This window comes from Scyliorhinus canicula, chromosome 16, assembly GCF_902713615.1.
Source record: "Scyliorhinus canicula chromosome 16, sScyCan1.1, whole genome shotgun sequence".
In the NCBI taxonomy this organism is placed as follows: domain Eukaryota; kingdom Metazoa; phylum Chordata; class Chondrichthyes; order Carcharhiniformes; family Scyliorhinidae; genus Scyliorhinus; species Scyliorhinus canicula.
In genome coordinates, this window is record NC_052161.1 from 136,983,608 (window position 1) to 136,993,369 (window position 9,762).

At 50.0% G+C, this 9,762-nt stretch overlaps 1 long non-coding RNA gene across 1 annotated transcript; it reads right to left on the reverse strand.

Annotated features, from left to right (window-relative positions):
* Positions 1-2,674: 2,674 nt before the first annotated feature.
* Positions 2,675-9,337, reverse strand: LOC119979747. Its single transcript, XR_005463776.1, has 2 exons — positions 8,825-9,337; positions 2,675-3,209 (listed from the first exon to the last, which is right to left on the reverse strand). It is a non-coding gene; the product is annotated as an uncharacterized LOC119979747 (long non-coding RNA).
* Positions 9,338-9,762: the final 425 nt, after the last annotated feature.

Sequence of the window (9,762 nt, forward strand, 5' to 3'; positions counted from 1 at the left end):
ACAAATTTACAATTACGGAGTAATTTAGTGTGGTCAATCCACCTACCCTGCACATCTTTTTGGGTTGTGGGGGTGAGACCCACGCAAACACAGGGAGAATGTGCAAACTCCACACGGACAGTGACCCAGGATCGAACCTGGGTCCTCAGCGCCGTGAGGTGGCAGGGCTAACCCACTGCGCCACCGTGCCACCCGAATTACCCTTTTTCAATGTAGTCACCGTTGTATTATAGGAAATGTGACAGCCAATATGTGCACAGCAAGATCCCACCAACAGCAGTGCTGTAAGGGTCAGATAATCTGTTTCAATGACATTGATTGAAGATTAAATATTGGACAGGACACCAAGAGGTCCTGCGCTTCATCAAAATAGTTCTGTGTCCACCCAAGCAGGCAGATTTAACGTTGCATCAAGGAACTGTACCTCACTCAGTGCTCCATCGGAGTGTCAGCCTTGGTCTTTGTGCCCAGGTGGGCCTTGAACTCACAATGCTAACTCGGAGGAGAGAGAGCACCGGCTGAGCGACGGCTGACATGCCTGTGAGTGTGCAAGGTCCAGGACGTTACACGTTTTTGGGTTTCAGATGCACCGTGCAAGTCAAGGGAGTTAAAATACGTTCCTGTATACTGGACCTGTTCTCTGTTTTAACCTTTCATTGCTAAAAATACCCTTCTGAAATGTCAGTTTCTGATGATTCAGTTCCCTCGTCATTCATTTGATCTCATTGACACCTTTAATGCCAGAGCTGTGGGAATGAAAGTTGATTGATTTCTGTTTTTATTTGCATTTTTAGTTTGATGAGACATTAGGGGATATTTTTCTGTAAAGTAGTCAAAAACAGTTGCACATTGTCATCCCTATTCTTCTACATTGATTCCCAATCTTCCATCTCCAACAGCACTACCCCGTCACCCCCCCCCCACCCCCCCCCCCCCCCGTCCCCCCTTCCTCCCTCCCACCCCCCCATCGGGAAACAGAGGAAGTGGACAATGGACCAAACACTTAACATCCCCTTTTATATCAAAAAAACTATTGTCCTGAAATTCTGCGGGGTTCCTACAGGTTTTGCACTCCCACACTTACAAGAAGGGAAAGGGCTTAAATGCTCTTTGCTTCATTTCCCTGGACATTACCATTCGAATTATGACAGCACATCTTTGTCAGCCTGCGCCGTCTCCTGCCTTCATCGAGGACTGATGGGCCTTTCCATGTCTTGACAATGCTGCTGCTCTTCTCCTCTCTCACCGTTCTTCCCAATTTCCTCCCCTCTCCTCTCGTCACTGACTCTTGACGCTGTCCAGGTAGATGTTGACAGGCCTTCAGCACATTGGCACCTGTGGGCCTGGACCGTTCAGCAGATCGGGGTCCGTCCTCAATCACAGCACTTTCAACAAAAAGGCGGCCAGCAGACGCTGATTGAGAATGAGACCAAAATCTCCACTGCTGTAACTAACGTTACGCTCAGAGTATCCACACACCCTTGGAGCACGGTTAATGCGAATCGCGCCGCGCTGTCCCGACGCCGGGACGCAATTCTCCGCAATGCAGAGAATCGGCGCTGGCGTGGCCGGCGCGGTGCCGGTTGGGGTATGTGTCGACTCTCCGGGCCGGATGGGCCAAGCGGCCATCAACAAAACGCCGAGTCCCGCCAGCGCCTTTCTAACATATTCTGAGCCAGCGGGACCTCAGCATTGCAGGGTCCAGGGGCGGCCTGTTGGGGGAGGGGGGGGGGTTCCAACCCCGGGGGGCCCTCCGTAGTGGCCTGGCTGACGATCGGAGCCCACCGATTGGGGGGCCGTCCTCTCTGCCCCCCCGGACTCCTTTTCTCCGCGCTGGCTCCTGTACCCCTGCGCCATTTGGCGTCGGGGCTGCCGCGGGGAAGAAGGCCACTGAGCATGAGCTAGTTGGCGCCGGCCCAACTGCGCATACGCGGACCCCGCGGCACCGGGTTCAGTCCGGGATCGGCAGCTGGGCCGGTGGCGGCCGCTCCAGCGCCATCCTAGCCCACTGTGGGCCGCAGAATGGGGTCCCGGAACGGGCGCCGACGGCGGAGTAAAACAATCCCGTTTTTACTCCAGCGTCGGTACTTAGCCGCCCGTTGGGAGAATCCCGCCCAATATTTCCACTTCCAACAGGGACCATCAATATAAGATAGTCACCAATAATTCCAATTAGGAATTCAGGAAGTGGTCGAATGTGGAAATCGCTGCTACAAGGAGTACGTGAGGCAAATGGTGTGGATACATTTAATGGGAAGCTCAATAAACATGAGGCAAATGGGAATAGTGGATAAATGGTGGGGTTTGATAAAGATGGGTAAGAGGAGATTCATGTGGAGTATAAATACCATCATCGGACAGTTGGGTGCTGGACGTTGGGTAAAAAAGGAAAAGTTGTATTTCTATAGCACCGTTCACAATCTCAGGATTGCCCCAAAGAGCTTTACAGCCAATAAAGTACTTTGGAGTCGATGTTATATCAAACACGGCAGCCAATGAGTGAGCAGCAAATCCCCACAAGCAGCTACTTGACAATGACCAGATTGATGGTAATTGGAGGATCAGTATCGGTCGGGACATTGGGGATAATCCCCGACTCTCCTGTGAAATAGTGAAGGCAAAAGCTCAAATCAAGAAGCAAGATGTTACACAGGCGGACTCTGGAGATTTTGGAAATGATCAAATTAAAATATTTAATTGGCCAACATCACAGACATTCCAAAGCCCTCGTCCAATTAATTTTTTCCCAATTCATGCAGATTCTGATCACGTACTTTGTTGATGGCAATCATAGCTGGTTTGTTGAAAGATGCCTTTTGTTGAGGAGGTTGGTAATATGAAACAGATTTGAGGGCCGCAAATTGCCAGTAACATTCAGGGTTCAAAGGGATTATTAATTTCCTGCAAATCACTCAGGTTGCTGTCGAGCTGCTGTGTTTATGTAATTGTCCCTGGCGGAGGCAGATCCATCTGGTCAGTTCCACCTGCTGGGGTGTCAGTTTGGAATATTATACCAGACAGCTCTGTCGGGTGTCACATCACAGAAATCCCGTTTGGAACACAAAGCAGAAACAGAAACTTGAGCCAGAGTGACATTAGGTCCTTGCAGGATTCAGCATTTTCATAGCAATTGTTTTTGGTTGAAATGCAGGTCACTTAAAAAAAAATCTTCTTGTGATTTCAAAGGCCAACAGGGGCAGACGTTGAGACTGAAATAAAGTCAGAAAATGGTGTAAAAACCCAGCAGGTCTGGCAGAGAGAGAGAGAAACAAAGTTAATGGGCGCGATTTCACGCCCAAAACGCAGAGTCCCATTTTCGCCGCGAACAATATTATCATAATTAATAATCTTTATTAGTGTCACAAGTAGGCTTACATTAACACTGCAATGAAGTTACAGTGAAAAGCCCCTAGTTGCCACATTCCGGCATCTGTTCGGGTAGACAGAGGGAGAATTCAGAATGTCCAATTCACCTAACAAGCACGTCTTTCGGGACTTGTGGGAAGAACCCGGAGGAAACCCACACAGACACGGGGAGAAAATGCACAGACAGTGACCCAAGCCGGGAATCAAACCTGGGACCCTGGTGCTGTTAGGCAACAGTGCTAACCACTGTGCCACCATGCTGGGGTGTTTCTCAGCTCCTGCAGCACCGGGAACGACCACACTATCAAACAGGACTCTTTATTCTGGCCTCGGTCGGGAACTCCAGGGTGGCAATGCCAGGGTGCCAGGCTGGTAGTGCCCAAGTGGCAGCGGCAGTGTCAGGGTACCACCCTGCCAGGGCACAACCACCCAGGGAGGGGGGCCTCCAATGGCCTAACAGACTCCCACCCCTGCCCAGGTGCCATTGCGCCTGGTCAGTGCTAAACGCAGTCACGGCGATGTCTCCCGGGGCCGGTCTTTGTTCCTGGGTTTTGGGACAATCGGGCGCCGGCATATTTAAATAAGCCCAATGGCTCATTTAAATATGTAAATCTGAATTTCACCCAGTGAGGGTTCCCACGACATTTAATGGCCTCAGCGCATCACCGAGTCACGTGTGACGAGGCAATTCGTTTGCGCCCAACGATTCGAGTCCCTATGACTCTTCTTCAGAGCTGATTCTTCTTCGACTGATTCTCACTAATCTGTCCTAAATCCCAATGCTAATGAGCATTTACAAAAAAGATTGATGATAGAATTTTAAGTTTATAATAATTTTCCATAAGTGGACAGGTGATAATCAAATGTTAAAAACCCTGGGCTTAACTCCAAGCTACTAATACACAAACAAACATTGTAGATGCTGTAAGTCATCAACAGAATATTCTGTACATGCTCAGCAGATCTGGCAGGTCCACAATATGTCGTCAACACTGGAAGATGTTCGCAATGTAGGGCGGGATTTTCTGGCCGTTTGTGTAGGCCAACAGCAATGCCCTCCATGAATCTCTGCTGGTGGATGGTGGGAATAATGAGAAACCCCATTGACAGCAGCACCACTGGGGAGGTTTGAAGAGGTGGGATGACCTCCCGTTGTCCTTGGCGGGGAGAGTGCCGAAGGTTAAAATGAACCTTCTACCGAGGTTCTTATTTGTATTCCAGCACCCTCCCATCTTCCTCCCTAAATCTTTTTTGTTAGAGTTCGTAAATTAATCTCGGCCTTTTTCTCCCAGGATTCGAAGAGTCTTCCTACAGAGGCGACGGCGTTCTGGAGGCCTGGCGATGTTCTATTACTGGGGGGCGAACATCGAGGAAGTGCAGGGGTGGATGAGGGAGCCGGGGTCAGGATGGGGTCAGATAGAGGAGGCTTCCTGTGCAGCTTTGAGTTTCAGGACATTGGTACGGTCCCTCTTCCGTTCTCTCTGGCCAGGTTCTCTACGAGCCCAGCGGTGGTGGCATCTCTACGAATTTGGCCCCAATTTAGGCAGCATTTTAAATTGCTATCATTACTGTCACCAATCTGTGGGAACCATAGATTTGTGCCGTCTGGGATGGACGCAATGTATAAGGTTTGGAAGAGGGAGGGGGTCGAGAGGTTCAGAGATTTGTTGGTGGAGGGTAGGTTTGCGGGACTGGAGGAGATGGTGGAGAAATTTCAACTCCCGAGACAGAGTTTGTTTAGGTATTGCAGGTGAGGAACGTTGTTCCTAAGGAGCTGTCTTTGTTCCCTCAGCTACCGGGACGTACACTTATGGACTAGATGCTATCTCGAGTTGAGATAGGGGAAGGGAAGATATCCGATGATGGAGGGATGTTGGAGACGGGGAGAGTACCATTGGAGGAAGTAAAGGGGAAATGGGAGGAGGAACCGGTACTGGAGGGAGGGGTATGGAGTGAGATTTTGTGCAGGGTGAATTCCACCTCTTCTTGCACTAAGCTGAGCCTGATACAGTTCAAAATAGTTCATAGGACTAGAACATGCATGAGTGGCCTGCTTGGTCTGCTTTCCCCGGAAGAGAGCACAGGTATGAGTATTCTTTGCGGCGGCCAATGAACAATTCACACATGCTCTGGTCTTGCACTAAGTTATTTGGGTGCAAGGTCTCCTTTTTTGAGGCTATGTTGGAGATTGTGGGGGTCAGGCTGGAGCTGTGTCCATTGGTGGCCATCTTTGGGGTGTCGGACTCAATAACGCTCCTGGAGGGGGAGAAGGCTGATGTCCTGGCCTTGGCCTATCTAATAGCCCGGAGACAAGTCCTGCTGGGATGGAGACCGTCGCGCCATCTAAGGCCTCGGCGTGGTTGGGGAATTGGCAGAGTTTCTGAGATTAGAGCATGGGAGTTAGGACGTGGGGACATAGCCCCATGCTCTAATGACATACTTAATCTTTTCTAAGATTTTGAAAGATTTGTTTGTGGCCAGCAACTGGGAGGGCGGGGGGGGGGGGGGGGGGGGGGGGGTTTAGTGGGGGGCAGGGGGAAGAAGTAGACGGGTTGGGTTATTATTATTCTTAAAAAAAATAAAACATCATTTGTATTATATTGGAATGTTTCACATGTGATTGTCTGAAAATATTTGGAATAAAAATCTTTATTAAAAAATATATCTGGGAGCATTGCTCTGTCAGAGGCTCGGGGCGGGATTTACCATGTGACTCGCTGCGTGTTTTGTGATGGAGGGATGCAGCTAACCATTGGCTGGCGCGGGACCTTCTGGTCCTTCCAATAGGGTTTCCCATTGAATGCAGGAAACCCATGGCGGGGTTGACCAATGGCAGGAATGGAAGCTCCTGCCGGCATGGCGGGGTTGCGCCAATGGCAGGAATGGAAGATCCTGCCGCATGGCGGGGTTGCGCCAATGGCAGGAATGGAAGATCCTGCCGGCATGGCGGGGTTGCGCCAATGGCAGGATTGGAAGATGCTGCCGGCATGGCGGGGTTGACCAATGGCAGGATTGGAAGATCCTGCCGGCATGGCGGGGTTGACCAATGGCAGGAATGGAAGATGCTGCCGGCATGGTGGGGTTGACCAATGGCAGGAATGGAAGATGCTGCCGGCATGGCGGGGTTGACCAATGGCAGGAATGGAAGATCCTGCCGGCTTGGCGGGGTTGACCAATGGCAGGAATGGAAGATCCTGCCGGCATGTAAAGCCGATAAGTCCCAGCCACTGCCTTTTGGACGAGATATTCAATTGAGGTCCCATCAGTCCTCCCAGCTGGGACGGTGCTTTTCAAAGAAGAACAGGAGACTGGATTCTCCGCAACCCAGTGCCAAAATCCCATTTGGTGTGGGGGCGGAGAATCAACTTTCACACCGAAACCGGGCCCGGCGCCACTCCGGCGATTCTCTGGGACCCATGAATCGGCTTCTCCACGTGGCTGGGGACCCATTGCCAGAGGCCCACTCAGCGATACTCCGCTCCCAGCCGGAGGAGTTCCCAACGGCGTGGGAACCACGCGTGGCAGCTGCGGACTCAGTCCATGGCCACCCTGATGGGGGGCGGTGGGGAGGGGCGTTATGCGTGGCCGGGGCACATATTGGGCCCGTCCGATGCAAGAGCGCGCGGCCAATTGGGGGCGCCTACATTTTGGAGCTGCCTCTGCGGTCTGAGTCTGCTATGGTGCTCGTTGTGGCCCCTGGAGGATGCCGTGCGCATGCGCGGACTCCAGACCGGAAGTGCGGGGGCCCTTATCCAGACCTAAAGCTGTGTGAATCACTCTGGGTTCCTGCTAACCCCGTGCAGGGCATTGAATCGGTCAATATTTTTTTGAGGAAACTCGGATTGGATTGGATTGGATTGGATTTGGATTTGTTTATTGTCACGTGTACCGAGGTACAGTGAAAAGTATTTTTCTGCAAGCAGCTCAACAGGTCATTCAGTACATGGGAAGAAAAGGGAATTAAACAGAATTCAAGAAAATACATGAGAATACATAATAGGGCAACACAATATATACAATGTAACTACATAAGCATTGGCATCGGTTGAAGCAGACATGGGTGTAGTGTTAATGAGGTCAGTCAATAAGAGGGTCATTTAGGAGTCTGGTGACAGTGGGGAAGAAGCTGTTTTTGAGTCTGTTCGTCCGTGTTCTCAGACTTCTGAATCTCCTGCCCGATGGAAGAAGTTGGAAAAGTGAGTAAGCCGGGTGGGAGGGATCCTTGATTATGCTGCCTGCTTTCCCCCGGCAGCGGGAGGTGTAGATGGAATCAATGGATGGGAGGCAGGTTCGTGTGATGGACTGGGCGGTATTCACGACTCTCTGAAGTTCCTTGCGATCCTGGGCCGAGCAGTTGCCATACCAGGCTGTGATGCAGCCCGATAGGATGCTCTCTATAATGCATCTGTAAAAGTTGGTAAGGGTTAATGTGGACATGCCGAATTTCCTTAGTTTCCTGAGGAAGTTAAGGCGCTGTTGTGCTTCCTTGGTGATAGCGTCGACATGAGTGGACCAGGATAGATTTTTGGTGATGTGCACCCCTAGGAATTTGAAACTGCTCACCATCTGTTTAAGACAGCACGGTAGTATGGTGGTTAGCATAAATGCTTCACAGCTCCAGGGTCCCAGGTTCGATTCCCGGCTGGGTCACTGTCTGTGCGGAGTCTGCACGTCCTCCCCGTGTGTGCGTGGGTTTCCTCCGGGTGCTCCGGTTTCCTCCCACAGTCCAAAGATGTGCAGGTTAGGTGGATTGGCCATGCTAAATTGCCCGTAGTGTCCTAAAAAGTAAGGTTGGGGGGGGGGGGGGGTTGTTGGGTTACGGGTGTAGGGTGGATACGTGGGTTTGAGTAGGGTGATCATGGCTCGGCACAACATCGAGGGCCGAAGGGCCTGTCCTGTGCTGTACTGTTCTATGTTCTATGTTCTATCTCTACCTCGGCTCCGTTGATGCTGACAGGGGTGTGTACAGTACTTTGCTTCCTGAAGTCGATGACCAGCTCTTTAGTTTTGCTGGCATTAAGGGAGAGATTGTTGTCGCTGCACCACTCCACTAGGTTCTCTATCTAGGAAACTCGGGAGTGCAACGCCAGAGTTTTTACTCCGGCGTGGGAACATAGCCCCATTTTGGGAGAATCCAGCCCAGGGAGTTTCCTGAGTCACTTGGTCGCACCAGTGTAACAGATTATATGTTCATTTATTTCAATGCTGTTTGTAGGATTAACCTGTTCGCAAATTGCCACATATAACTAAGTAATTCATTGGCTATGAATATCCTGAGGTTCTGAAAGACATAAATGCAGGATCTTCTCATCCACTGCAAAGAATGACATACTTTTGGAGCACGTTACTGTCACCAGTTCTCTTGTTCACACAGGACGCAATTGCACAAGAAAAGATTATTACAAAAGATACAGTATGCACTTAGATTTTCTTAAACAGTCTAGAAAGTCACTCCTACCTTCAATTTTCAGGATTGTGGCTGGGAATGTTGATGGCTTGAGGATTCTGTTTTGGTTCACTGACGACAATGGGAGTTGGTAGTTTCTGCTAATGAGCATGTAGTGGCTCAGTCCATGCATCAGCTCCAGTCCAGCCCCTGCAGTGAAAATGTAATCAGAAAATAAAATAAAAGCCCACTTCTCCACCTTTGGGTTAATTTCTAGGTGGGGTTCTTCATTTTTCCTGGGTGAGATGGCTTCACTCTGTGATCATTGTATCCCAAGCTGACTACTCTGGGCTGTCCTTATGAATCAGCACCGCAAGCCAGTTTCTGTCACATGACCACAGTATCGGTGTTCTCATTGTCCAATCAAATGATCTGATGGTCGAAGCGATTATCAGACAACGGAAAACGAATGTTGGCCATTTGCACCGTCAGAAATTGAGTGTTTTTCTTCACACTAATCACTGTAGGATTTCAATTTGCAGACACCAGGTCTGGTGTTGCCAGCTTTTTCAGAACTCAGAGGAAGCAGCAATGTGCAGACTCAGAACTTTAACTCGGTTTCTCTCTCCACAGGAGCTGCTCAATATCCCCCCCCCCCCCCACATTTTGTGTTTTAAGTCTGGGTGATTATTGTTTCTCACGTTCTGTGGGCATGCAGACAATAGCAACTGCTAAATTCACAACCGATCGGTCGAATTCCAATGTGTCTTCAATGGAATGCTCCCAAAACTGTAACTTGCATTTTAATGCCTTGACAGAGAAATGCCCAGATATGAGTTAGTCCCCGATGCACAAAACACCGGGTAAAGGTAAATTGTCCATATTCCATGCTGCTGTTTGGAAGTTAAATCTCCATCTGCTTCATAGGTTATGGTATATGACACAGGCATAACAAGACAACTGGCTCACAACAGCAAACAAAACAAATGGCCAGTTAATCTGCTGTGGAT